Raw genomic sequence first — 12,664 nt, 5'->3', positions numbered from 1 at the left:
ACAGTGTTTAGTTTGTCTGTTCTGGGCTACTGTAGAAACATAGCAGTGCAACATGGCAGGCTCCATGGAAGAGGATCCTCTCCCTATGTAGATATAAAGGGCTCATTCTAAGGTAATGAAAACACAATTCTTATTTTCAGGTGATTATACACTAATTAAAACATATCAACATTATATTCTAATTTTGCCAAGTCCGTTCCACCAGATGACACTAAATCGTACACACTGCACCTTTAATATAACATGAAAATGTTAGCTAACAATAGTATAGTCATCAGGTCTCTGAATGAGACTGCCCCACTAAGTTTGCTATTCAAATAAATGTTTAGCTAAAAGGAGCTAAATGAATCACAAAAACCTTTATGGCTTGCTGACTTGTTATATGAATTTCACTCAACTTACCTCGTTTTGTTGGTTGTGAGCCTGTCCTCTCCTTATTTGACAATATCAGGAGCATGGTGGTAACATTAGTGTCACTAAGCTATCTGAGTCAAAGTAAAAATGTTTATGGCAAGGCCAACTTATGACCTGCCACATTTGAAAGAAATTTGTCAGCTACTGTAAACACACTGTACATGACATGATAGCAAGCTACATAGTGGGGGTGTGCCTGAATACAAATACATGATTCGGCAAAGCACAAATAGTGGGTTTTTTACAAATATTTGTTTCATACAAATATTTTAAAAATGATTTGTTTTCGGGAAGAAAAAAACATGTCAAATACCCGTGTGCAGTTTGGTTACATTGCTATCTCAGTCTCTGTCCTCTGCTCCACTGTTACGTCTATCAACAGGTCTCAATGAGGGGAGTCACATCCTATATGACACACATTCCCTTATTTGGGCACATCCCTAATTCCTACGCTATTCCATATTAGATATGTCCAAGTGACCTGCAATCATATGGCCCGATATATACATCTATATCATGGATAAACGCAGTGTTTATACGAAGGAAAATCTGCGTACATACATAACCTTATATGCATATAATTATATATACTTTGTGGTTGTGTGCAAGAGATAAAGTTTTATGACATGGGATCAGAGGTTTGCATTTTGAGGGCAGGTGTCCTGCCTAGCCAAACACAAGGCCTAAAGGCTAAACCATATGATGCCTGGGTTTATGTGCATAGGGACCTTGTGTACATCCTAACAGCTAACTTTACATGCATGGCAGGGAAAGTATCAAACAGTAGATCATCTAAGATCATGATTTCACTCACTTTTGCTAATAACTTATCCATTGATCCAGCTTTGCTTCTTGTTGCAGTCATGCTGCAGCCATCATGTGCCAGGTTGAGCTGTCAGGGTGGAGACACACCAAGGAGGAGGCCCAAACCAAATCTGTGGAAATATATGTCCAGAAGAAAATCTTTAGCCACAAACACTGAAGATCAACTTCAGCTGACCAAAGAGACATCTCACAGAGTTCCATCAAGCACCAGCACCCCAATAATATACCAGGAAGATATGAATGAAACTATGGCTGCAGGCTATTCAGCCATAAGTGATGCATAACATGCTGATACTTGGTGAACTATTATGCACACCCTTCGACAGTGCCCTGAAGCTTCTGAAGACATGTACATAACATAAAAACATTATAACACAAGGGCCTATTTGTGCCCTCAATGTAGTTCTAACCATCAATGAGAAGCTCTGAAATAGGCTACGGTTATGAGCACACACACTGGTACGCGCATTGGCAGACAGGAATAACTTTCTCAGAGTATCACATAGCCTAACTTGGAGCACAAAGAGACAATAATGATAATATTATTGAGTACCAGCCATATCCCTACTTTGGAGTAGTTTTAAATTTAGCCTATTTCTAGTCAGAATTTATCAGGAGCCAGGCCTTCTAGCGTAATTCTATGTTAATCCCTTCTATCCCAAGTTTCAATTATGCAAATAAAATAATTTCAAAAGTTTGTTCCAGCCAAGCAATACTTCTGAGAAGCATTCTATGAATATTGACATGCAGTGTAAGTTTTACCTGTGAATGAATCATCCTGCTTTTATTTACATTCCGTTTCATACATAGTAATTTCACTAATTTGTCTGCATAACTAAATTGAAAACAATATCATTTAACATCTCAGTCATTTTAATAAGTTAATTAATAGAAGTGTTATTGTAAAACTACTCCCTCTCATGTGATATTGCTTACACTAGTGCAGTGCCCGTTCAAAATGCACCATTTGGAACAGGCCGATTGCTTGACCTCCTGCCGCTAGAAACTAACAATCTATTATACACAGATGTTATAAATAATAATTACTCTAATAGTAAATAAATGTTATTTTCTCATTTCAAGTAGCCTAAAATATGGGTTGCATTTAAAAATAAAATAATGTGCATCCTAAAATAACATGGAACGATCGTATTGGGCTCTTAAATCACTCCTATTTTCTGTGCCCTCAGTTCGGATTTGAGTGGGTATGTTTGCTCCAAAGATTTGCGCTTTGTCTGTAGTGGTGCTTCACAATCACCACAGTCTCAGAGCATATGAGACAAACTGGTTTTGAACTGCCCATGGAAAGTATTTCCTTCGTTTTATGCACATAGTACAGTCATTGTGTATCTTCTAAAATGTGGGTGACCTTTGCTCAACCATATACCTGAACGCCTCCTGTGTAGTCACTCAGTGGTGATGATCTGCTAAACGTGCTGTCCAGACACGGAGTAAGAGTGTCCTTTCTTGATTAAAAACTCTGTTTTCACTGTCTACTTTTCTCTTTTTAGAGCACTTTTCTCTGACTTGTGTCACACCTTGTCTCTGGTCTCTCCCTGACATGCTGGAGTCAGTCAGCAGAGCCCTGAAACTCTGTGCTGGCCCTGCATGGAGCGGACCATCTTGTTGATCACTGGTTTATTCAAAGTTTATTAATATTAAACATATCAGATGTCCAAACTGCACCAAAATCAACACTGCACGTCCCTGGCACCCCAGCAATACACCTGTCAAGTGTGAAGTCATTCAAGAGATATGCAAAAGATACACATACATACAGACAGAGATTCCTTCCTTTAGAGTTAGATTAGATAGTTAGATGAATGAAAAGGCGAAATGCAGAGGAGGAAAATCAATCAATCAATCAATTTTTATTTATATAGCGCCAAATCACAACAAAAGTCATCTCAAGGCACTTTTTACATAGAGCAGGTCAAGACTGTACCTTTTAATTTGAAACTGAAACTAGGACAGACTGTCTCCACAGTAAATCATCTGTTGAGCGTTTGATGGTTGTTTATTTGTGCTTTAGAACATAACTGTCATGGTGAGTAGAAGGAATAGACCCAAATGCAGAGACCGGCATGCAGAGATTGCAGGGTTGACAAAAACCTTTATTCTTGCAATGGTCGAAGACAGAACAGGGCAAAAACAGAACAAACAGAAACAAGCAGAACAAATGATCCAACAAAGACTGAACAGAAAAACAGGACTTAAAAAGTAACTGAACTAACGAGGAGATGAGGTGCAGGTGGGGAGATGGGTGGAGAACTCAGGAGAGGGGAGTGAACAGACAGAAGTGCAATCCAGGAAACCCCACAGAACACAAAAACACAGAGTCCAAAAAACACACGAAGGCCAGGCAGGATGTGACAATAACCAGTGTGAAACAATCAGAAAATAATGTTGTATTTCTGTCATTCATGGGCTTTCTCTCTCTCTCAGAGAAAGCTTTCCATCACTGTCTCCCCTCACCAGCACTGCCTCTCTGTCGCTTGCTTGTGCTCTCAGATTATCGCCCTCTCTCTCTCTTTTTCTCTTGTCTTTTTTAAAATAAGTCATGAAGCCGACAACAGAGCCTAACTTTCAACGTTACCAAATGAAGAGAGATGTCCTCCCTCCTCTCTCTCATGGCAGTGTTGTGCAGCTCTGATCATGACATGCAGTCACAGAGTCCAGAAGCCCCGCCCTGCTGCTGCAGAGCAGAGTGGCTCGCTGTTTGCTTGTTTATTCCAAGTTTATTAATATTAAACATGTTGTGTGTCCAAATTGCACCAAATTCAATTCAACACTGCACTTCCTTGGATCCACTGCAATGCACATGCCAAACGTGAAGTAGATCAGATGAACGGTTCCCAAGATATGTAAAGGACATACATACATACATACAGAGACAGACAGAGATTCCTTGCTTTATATAGAGAGATAGAGAGATGTATCTTTTTCCTCCTGTACACAGCAATTACAACTGAAGATCTCCAGGCTCTCAAAAACATTTGTCCAAACGCTGCTCTGTTTGCATCCATCAACACAGCTGCAGACTCAGACATAGATACAGCATCAGAAACAGAAACAGAAACAGAATACGAAGTCCCTGAGCCCCCGACAGCTATGTATGACTTATCTGCTAGGGACGTGTGGTCAGCTGACCTTAAAGAGAAGTGCAACACTAGCTATGGCAAAATTAAAAGGCAATGCACAACTGCCAGACTGGAACATCTATAGGATGTGACTAAAGAGCAGGCAAAGTGTACAACAGTCACTCTCTAGCTTGCTCAACTACCATTCTCTCTCTCTTGCTCGTGCTCTCAGCTCATTCTGGTGTCAGAGTGAGGCAGCAGAAAAGAGTAGAGCAGGATGGAAAACCAGTAGCAGAGGGAAAGGAAGCTGGGGGAGAGAGTGTTGTAGAGGGAGTGGCAGTGCAGGAGGTTTCATATGGTGTTGAAGAAAGGATGGAGGTGGTATTGGAAGGTGAGGATGGTGAATTGCAGCCTGCTGTAGGTGGGGACCAACTAGCAAGACTGAGGGAGGAGTTGGAAGAGAGATTAGAGGATGATGCAGGGGTACTAAAGGAAGGAGAAAGGGACCACAGGGTGTTTGATGATGATGAGCAGCAAGATGGTGTTCTTTATCACCAAGAGGACGTGGAAGACCCCAGGTATCTAGGTAATGAAAGACATGTAGAGAGGGAACAACGTCAACCCCCTAGAAATCCTATCCCACCCCCAGCGCTAGAGTACATCACCTTACCTTCAGGCCACAAAGACCGGATCAACTTAGTCCTCGTGGATGAGGGGGCAGTTTGTGCCACAGGGTCCAGAGACAGTAATGTTAAACTGTGGGATATGCAGGCAGACTATGGTGGCATGCTGCTGCACACATTGGGAGGGCAGGACCACTTCAGCACCCATCTGGGTTGGGTCTGCTGCCTGGCATCTCAGAGACCTCTACTGGCCTCAGGGGGCTTTGACAGCGCAGTGAGGCTGTGTGATCTACAGGAAGGTGGGGCAGAGAGGGGCCTGATCAGGACTGAGGCCTTTGTCCACTGCTTGTCATGTCAGATGGACATGTTGCTGGCTGGTACATTTAACAAGATGGTCAGCATGTATGACACCAGAGGTGAGGGGATTTAACATAAACTGCATTTCAATTTAGTGTGTGTAAAAAGTGTGTGTGAGTGCCAATATAAATGTTTCTTCAAACAATATTCTTGTCGTTTTTTTGTCTTAGCAGTCAGCTAGCAAAGAAAAAAAAACATAGTTCACATGGTTTCTGAGAATGATTATGTCATAATGTTGATATTGCGGGTATATTGTTATTATGAAGGTGAGGTTGAGAAAGTTCGGGTCACAAGAACTTCAACCAAACTTTTTGTAATTTCTTGGCTGGCATTTTTTGATTTTCCCCCTTTATTTGACAGTCAACAGTGTACATCAGTGGCCAGGATCTAACCACAGCAGTTATGTGGTATGCGTCTTAATTAGTATGCCACCAGGGTGCCCCTTTGTCTGACATTTTTTCTACAAACAAAAGACATGTGTAAAAACAAGGATCGTTTTTATTGCTGATATTTGTCCTGTGCACTTTGTGCCAGGACTCAAATATCTCATAGACACTATGTTTGAAGAACTGTCTGACTAGCACATTCAAACAATGTAGAGCTGCACTTTATATGGTGAAGTAAAGGAGATGCTTTGCGGGAAAAGGTGCTGAAGATGTTAAAAGCACCAGCCCAGTGGTTCATGTTCACTGCTGGTAGATGAATGGCCGTGCTAAAAGGTTTATCTTGTAGTCCTCTGACAGTAGAAAATCTGTAGTTTCACTCTCACAAAGAAGCTGTCCATGTGGATGTCTGTTTTTTACAGGATGTAAGACAATGTAATAATTAAGAAAAAGAAAACAAATACTCAGTTTTTGTGCCTGAATGCTGTTACTGCTGCACATCTCTCCTGACATTGATTGTAGTATGACCCCTACTACAACACATGTTGATTCAATATCTTTCAAAACCAAAAGGAACAACAAGAAAAGGATTTAGAGCAGTATTTTGCTTGATCCAGAGAGTCAGCTCAGGTTGTGCAAGAGACTCTAGTCAGAGAGGCTACTGACTGTCCTTTTTGACCCTTACCCCCTTTTTATTCACTGTTGGGGCCACTTCAAAGGCCCTGTGATATTAAAGGTCATACAACACAGTTCTGTAAATGTCACAAACATCACACATCACTTCACAGCCACCACTCATGAAAAGATTATTGGTAAAGGCATTATACTATGCTTCAGATATGCTGTCCTTTAATACAATTATAAATAGGTTTTTAAAAAAAAAAGGTATTATGAGTTGTCGATTTCTGCGGTAATAGTAAGGTGGGACTTAATTTATTAATTTGGCTTAATGTGTTCTTAGTGGGCACAAATACAAGGTGTAGAAGTTAGTCAGCATGCATTTTTATTAAATGACTCTAGACAAGGGGCTGCAAATGGAATGTGTTAATTACAGGGAAACAGTTTGAACACTTCAGGAAGGACTGGTATCCCTTATTTTCAAAGCTTGATGTTGACAGGTATGATAGTGGGTTTATCAGAGCGTTTTTGCTAAAAACAAAACTGCCTTCAGCTGCTGGAAACAAAGTTAATGGGAGCAGTAAGAGTGAACCAAAGCAATGAAGTTGAGGGCAAGAAAACCAAAACAATGAGCTGAAATACATTGAAATGCTCCGTAGAGCCGAGGGGAACTACAGAGTCAGGTAATAATTCTCTGTGGGTTCATCACTATGAGCTACCCTTTTCACATTATATTATTATTATATTATTTGATCAATTGTTAATATGAAATTTTGAATAGAGCAGCTTTAATATTACCTTTTAATATTTCACATTATTCTAATCAGTTAATGTAGCTTGTTAATTAAAGTGCTAAATACATAGCATTAATTAAGCATTAGTGCAGACAATCTCTGGTTGACATAAACACATGAAAAACTGTCTCGCTTTCAGCTTTTTGCTAGAATTGCTGTTGTAATTACTCCAAAAACCTGTCCTGAAATTGGAGATGAAGAAATTTACATGTAAAATAGAATTTCAAGGGACGATGTGACACAGCATAGTGAAAGAACAACCTGACCGTGCATACAGCATAAATAGATAGAACTAAATATATGAAAGCGAGTGAGAATAATGCTGGGTCACTATATAGCTGGTCATTTATATAGGCTACAATTACATATATAGAACAGTGTACAATACCTCATTGTTGAATGTGTACAGGACTCCTTCTTTTGTTCTGCATTAGTGTTAAAAAAATATATGAAATAGCATTGCCAAAGCATGAAACTAGATATTACTTCAAACAAAATGAAATGCTACTGTTAGTTTTGGATTACAACGTTGTTGAAAACAACACATGAAATGCAGTTTTGAGTTGCTTTTTATTACTTAAACTCACATTTTACAGACATATTGTATATTGAGAGAACTCTTACATTTAAATTTATAATATATAAAAACATGGCTGTCTTTAGCAAACTGAACATTCTTAATTCCTGGATTTCCATGCAGATTTGTGACTTTGAAAGCAGCGAAACATGATTTCAATGTGTTTTGATTATGTAAATAGTGATACTTTTTTTTAATGAAGAGCCATATATTATACAAGCATTGCTTTTAGACTTTTTAAGACTTTGTAATATATCTGTTGTGTCATTTGCACAATCTAAGCCAATATTTAAGGGTATGAAAATAACCAAATCTACAGCAACATTTAAGCTTTAGTCAGTTACTGTCAAAACGAAAGGCAGCTTGTTTTCCCACTGATGTTCTCTGTATATCTCACTTGTTTGTACATCTTTATAAATTATTTCATGCATTTTGAGTGATCATATCACAGCCTTTAATCACCATTAATCATCATTTCAAAAACAGATCATCCATCCCACGATACAGCTCCACCTGGTAAGGTTTTAATAAAGAATTGTGTTTGTGCAAGCAGGCATAGTATGTTATTTATTAGATTGCTTATTCTAGATTTGTGTAAAACATTGAGGTCAGTGACAAAAGTTGCTTCTCTTGTCTGAGCACATGCAGTATATTTCCATTGCACTTGGTGACATCTGTGCAGAGACCAAACAAAATAAAAGCTCTGGTAGAAATGGGTCACCCTTTGACTTCCTGTGTCGTTGTGGAATGAGGGCTGAGGGGTCTGTATATGAGCCGACATGAGAAAGAGTGAGAGAGAGACTGAACTGTGTGTGTGTGTTTGTGTGTGTGTGTGTGTGTGTGTGTGTGTGTGTGTGTGTGTGTGTGTTTGTGTGTGTGTGTGTGTGTTTGTGTGTGTGTGTGTGTGTGTGTGTGTGTGTGTGTGTGTGTGTTTGTGTGCATGTGTCGGCATGTGTGAATTTATGTCTGTGTGTGTAGTTTTGAGTGTTTACATGTCCTGTCAGGTGGTCCTGGCGGTGTGTGTGTGAGAGTGAGCATGTGTATTAGAGTGTGGTTTGACATTTAGCGCTGACACAACTAGCGACATCCGTTCACCTTACAGAGAATTTACAATATTTTAGCGACATCAATAAGAAGGCACAGTATCGAGACGAGATGTTGCTTTTCATCATTGTTTCTTCAATCTTTCCACTTCACAAGAAATTATCCTTCATGCCCAAATTATGTCAGGACACTGAATTACACACAAAAGTAGCAATATTTGTAGTATGTAAGAAGAGCACTTTTGTTTATCTGTTCAGTGTATTGTCACTTTCAACCTATTCTGTGGCCCTTTAAGCTCAAATGTATGTCCTAAAATTGAAAAATTTGCATCTGCACAGTAGATTACACACAAATGCAAGTTATTTATGTACAGAACTGTAAATGCACTTAATGACTCTTCACAGGAAAAGAGAATGTATGTTAAACACATGAAAAAATCACTAGGTTAAAATTAGTCCAATTTGGGTCAATATAACTGGATTAACCTCACCTGGTACCACTTTTAGGTCACCAGTCAAACCAAAGAAAATAATTTATTCCGACCAATGGTTAGTGTAACTTTTTTCTTTTAGTGTAAACTAAACTAAAATCTGGTTATTTACATGAGGTTTTACATGAGTGTAAAGTGTTTTGTTAGTTGTTCAAAATAATGTGCATGAGTGTAAAGGATACACACATTTATTAACAATCAGTAATAAATAGTGATATGTAAATTTAAAAAGTGTTGGAATGTAACTAAGCACAATTTTTAGGTACTTGTACTTTACTTGAGTATTTTCATTTTATGCTACTTGATACAACTCTACTACATTTCAGAGGGGAATATTGTACTTCTTACTCCACTACATTGATTTGACAGCTTTAGTTACTATTCAGATTAGAATTTTACATAAAATAACCTAATGATAAGCTTATAAATTACACAGCATTATAAAAGATTAAACTAATGGTTCCTAAACTTTTTGCTTTGTGGGCCCCTACAAAAAATCAGTCTGTATTTGTGTCTTTGTCATGTTACAGATGTTTATGCAATGTTTGCATTTCTACCAAAGAGACATTTCCCCTCACATGGTTTTAAGAGGTAAAGCTCCAAATTTATGTAACAGAACTATGTTTTTTTTTCTTTCCTTCCCAGTCTATCATCTCAAGACCCCTCAAAAAGCAGTTCAAACTAGCTCCACCTCGAGCAGCTACAACAATAAAATGCTGCTTATGCATTGACTCAGCAGTATTAATAATGTGCCTTGTTAAGTTTATTTAATATATCAGTCACAGCATGATTTTCTGTAAAAATGAGTACCTTTACTGCAGTACTTTAAGTAAATTTGGCTGTTAATACTTCTATACTTGTAATAAAGTATATTTAGATTGTGGTATTGATACTTTTACTTGAGTACTTCTTCTACCACTGGGAGTAGATCATAACAGTTCACAACCGTACCAATTTTAGTAGGTAAATAACACAACAATAATATAAAAAATACCCAATAGCAAACAGCAGTTGGGTTTAATTGGTGACCCAATGGATTTCTATCCATGGGTACTGGACAGTATTTTGTCTGTGCTACACTGGCCTAGTGACTTTTAGTGTGAATGTCTGTTTACATCTCTCATTTATGTCCCAGAATAAGTTGAAATATCTTTCATGTACTATGTTCATTCCACCACTAGGTGACATTAGAAAACTGAACAAAACTGAATCAGGGATTCCTCCTCCTCTTCTGGTATTTGTTTAGTATCAATGTTGACTTGCCTTTACAAGAAAAACAAAACAAAACACTAGAATCTCAATCATTCCACATGCATTCCCCATTTCTCTGATTCAATAAATACTATATTTATCTGTTGGGTAGCTGGCAGTGTCTGTCAGGCGTCGGTCCAGCTGGATGGCTTTGGAGTCACAGCTTGTTCAAATTTCCTCTGCCTGTGCTGTCAATCATCACGCCAGCTTTGACCCAGCTGGCCAGAGGACAGAGAGAGACAGACTACATAAAACACGGAGAAAAATACTTTGTGAATTCTGTTGAAAACCCAAAGGGCTTGTCTTGGATCAAACCCACAACAAAATGGGAGAATATGGGGTCGGGCTGACCATGTTTTAACCTCTTTATGTGGAGTAGAAACAGACAGCACAGCAGTCACAGCCACTAAATGACAGTGAGGGCCAACATATGAAAGCAGTTGAACCAAAGCAATGACAATAACCAGGGACAGATCCTTGAGCTTGTTCTGAAGTCTAAACTTATTTCTCTATTTACTCCAGCTGACACTGACTTGACTGGACACCAAACAGAAGAGTAACAGCTAATGTTTTTGGCATTTATACATGAAGATGTGATAATGACAAACAGATGTGGATGTTGCATGTTGCAACTGCAAGCTTGATTTCCTTCATGATGATCCTTGAACTTTTTATAGTTTATGTTTTGTTTAAAGCAAGAGTTCAACTTTTTGGGAAATACACTTATTCACTGTTTTTGTGAAGAGTAAGAGTTTTTTTGCCAAAGATGTTTCATTTTGCAGCGGCTCTTCTCATAAATTGTGATACAGTTTGTGATGTTTTATATGCTCTTATTGCTGTAAAATTGTGGGAATTGGGAAAATTGCAAGCAAAGAAAAAAAGTGCAATTTTTTTAACCTACTACCAATGAAGAGTCATATGTATTCACTTCCTTCAATAAAAAGCAAAATAAATCCATTAACATAAAATATAGCTTCTTTTCCAAAGTGCCATTTTTATGTTTGAGGTAGATTATGTCCATCTTTGTTGTCTGAACAATGCGTCCACTTGTATTCTTCTGACTAACTGAATGCAAGCCTCATTTAGGAATATTTAGGAATTGTTTACCACGGTCTATGGCAGTCATTTTTGTTGGCAGGTGAGATTTGTCCATCTTCCACCTGAATGGCACCTGAATCCTTGCTGAATGTTGGTCCAAATCACAAGTGGTCTGTTGATTTGGCCATTTCATGTGGAAAAATGGCGCTAATCTAGCAAAATTGCAAGCTCCCACAAATGTTGCTGAGATTTCGAGAACTTGTGTCGATTAAATTTCTTGGAGGGATTGAAATATGAAGCTTGAGCTAGGAGACAGTTAGCCCAGTTAGCCTAGCTTAGCACAAAGACTCGAAACAGGGAGAAACAGCTAGCCTGGCTCTGTCCAAAAGTAACAAAATACGCCTACCAGCACCTCTTAAGATCATTAATTAACATGTTATACAGTATATAATAATACTGTATATATACATTTGTTTAATCCATTCAAAAACCAAAGTTGTTGTTGTTGTTTGTATCACAAAAATGTAATGCAGGGCAGTGTACAGAGGCTAGTAAAATGCGTACTACATGGTACATGGGCTACTCATGATGTGAGCATCAGGTTTGTCAGTAAACAGCTCTTTAAGATTCTGGGAGGACGTTTGTACGGTTCACATGTCAGATCAAAGGTTATGAGATGTATTCATTAGTTTGGGATTCAGAGAGACGGGGAGAATTGGACATGTGCAATGGTATGGTGTTTTTGAGAGAACAGAAAACAGTGCAAAAATAGAGCTCATAAAATAGATATTAAAAAGCAAGATAAATGCTTCCAAATAAAATACCACCTGAAAGAACAGCAGAGGAAGAGTACTGATACTGGAGGCAGACAGACTAAGAAAGAAAGCAGAATTATGGCCTGACTCCTGAAGACAGCATAGAGGAAATGTTTACAGGAAGACTGTATCAGGTGGTTTCAGACGAGTCTTTTAATAGTTTACATTGGCCAGAAAGGCAGAGGAATGTTCTCCTGATGTAACTGCATCATAGTCTATAAAACCTCAACCCTCGGGACCCAAAGGCGGTAATGTTCAACAGCTGTGCTCATGTTACACGTGTGCACAAATCCTGCTTCGGCCTCCTCTTGTTCTGCGACAGAAATAACTTCTATATGTGAACAAATGCAAGAGG

The sequence above is a fragment of the Thunnus maccoyii genome, chromosome 18 (genome assembly GCF_910596095.1).
Source record: "Thunnus maccoyii chromosome 18, fThuMac1.1, whole genome shotgun sequence".
NCBI lineage: Eukaryota > Metazoa > Chordata > Actinopteri > Scombriformes > Scombridae > Thunnus > Thunnus maccoyii.
This window is presented reverse-complemented; position numbering follows the sequence as displayed.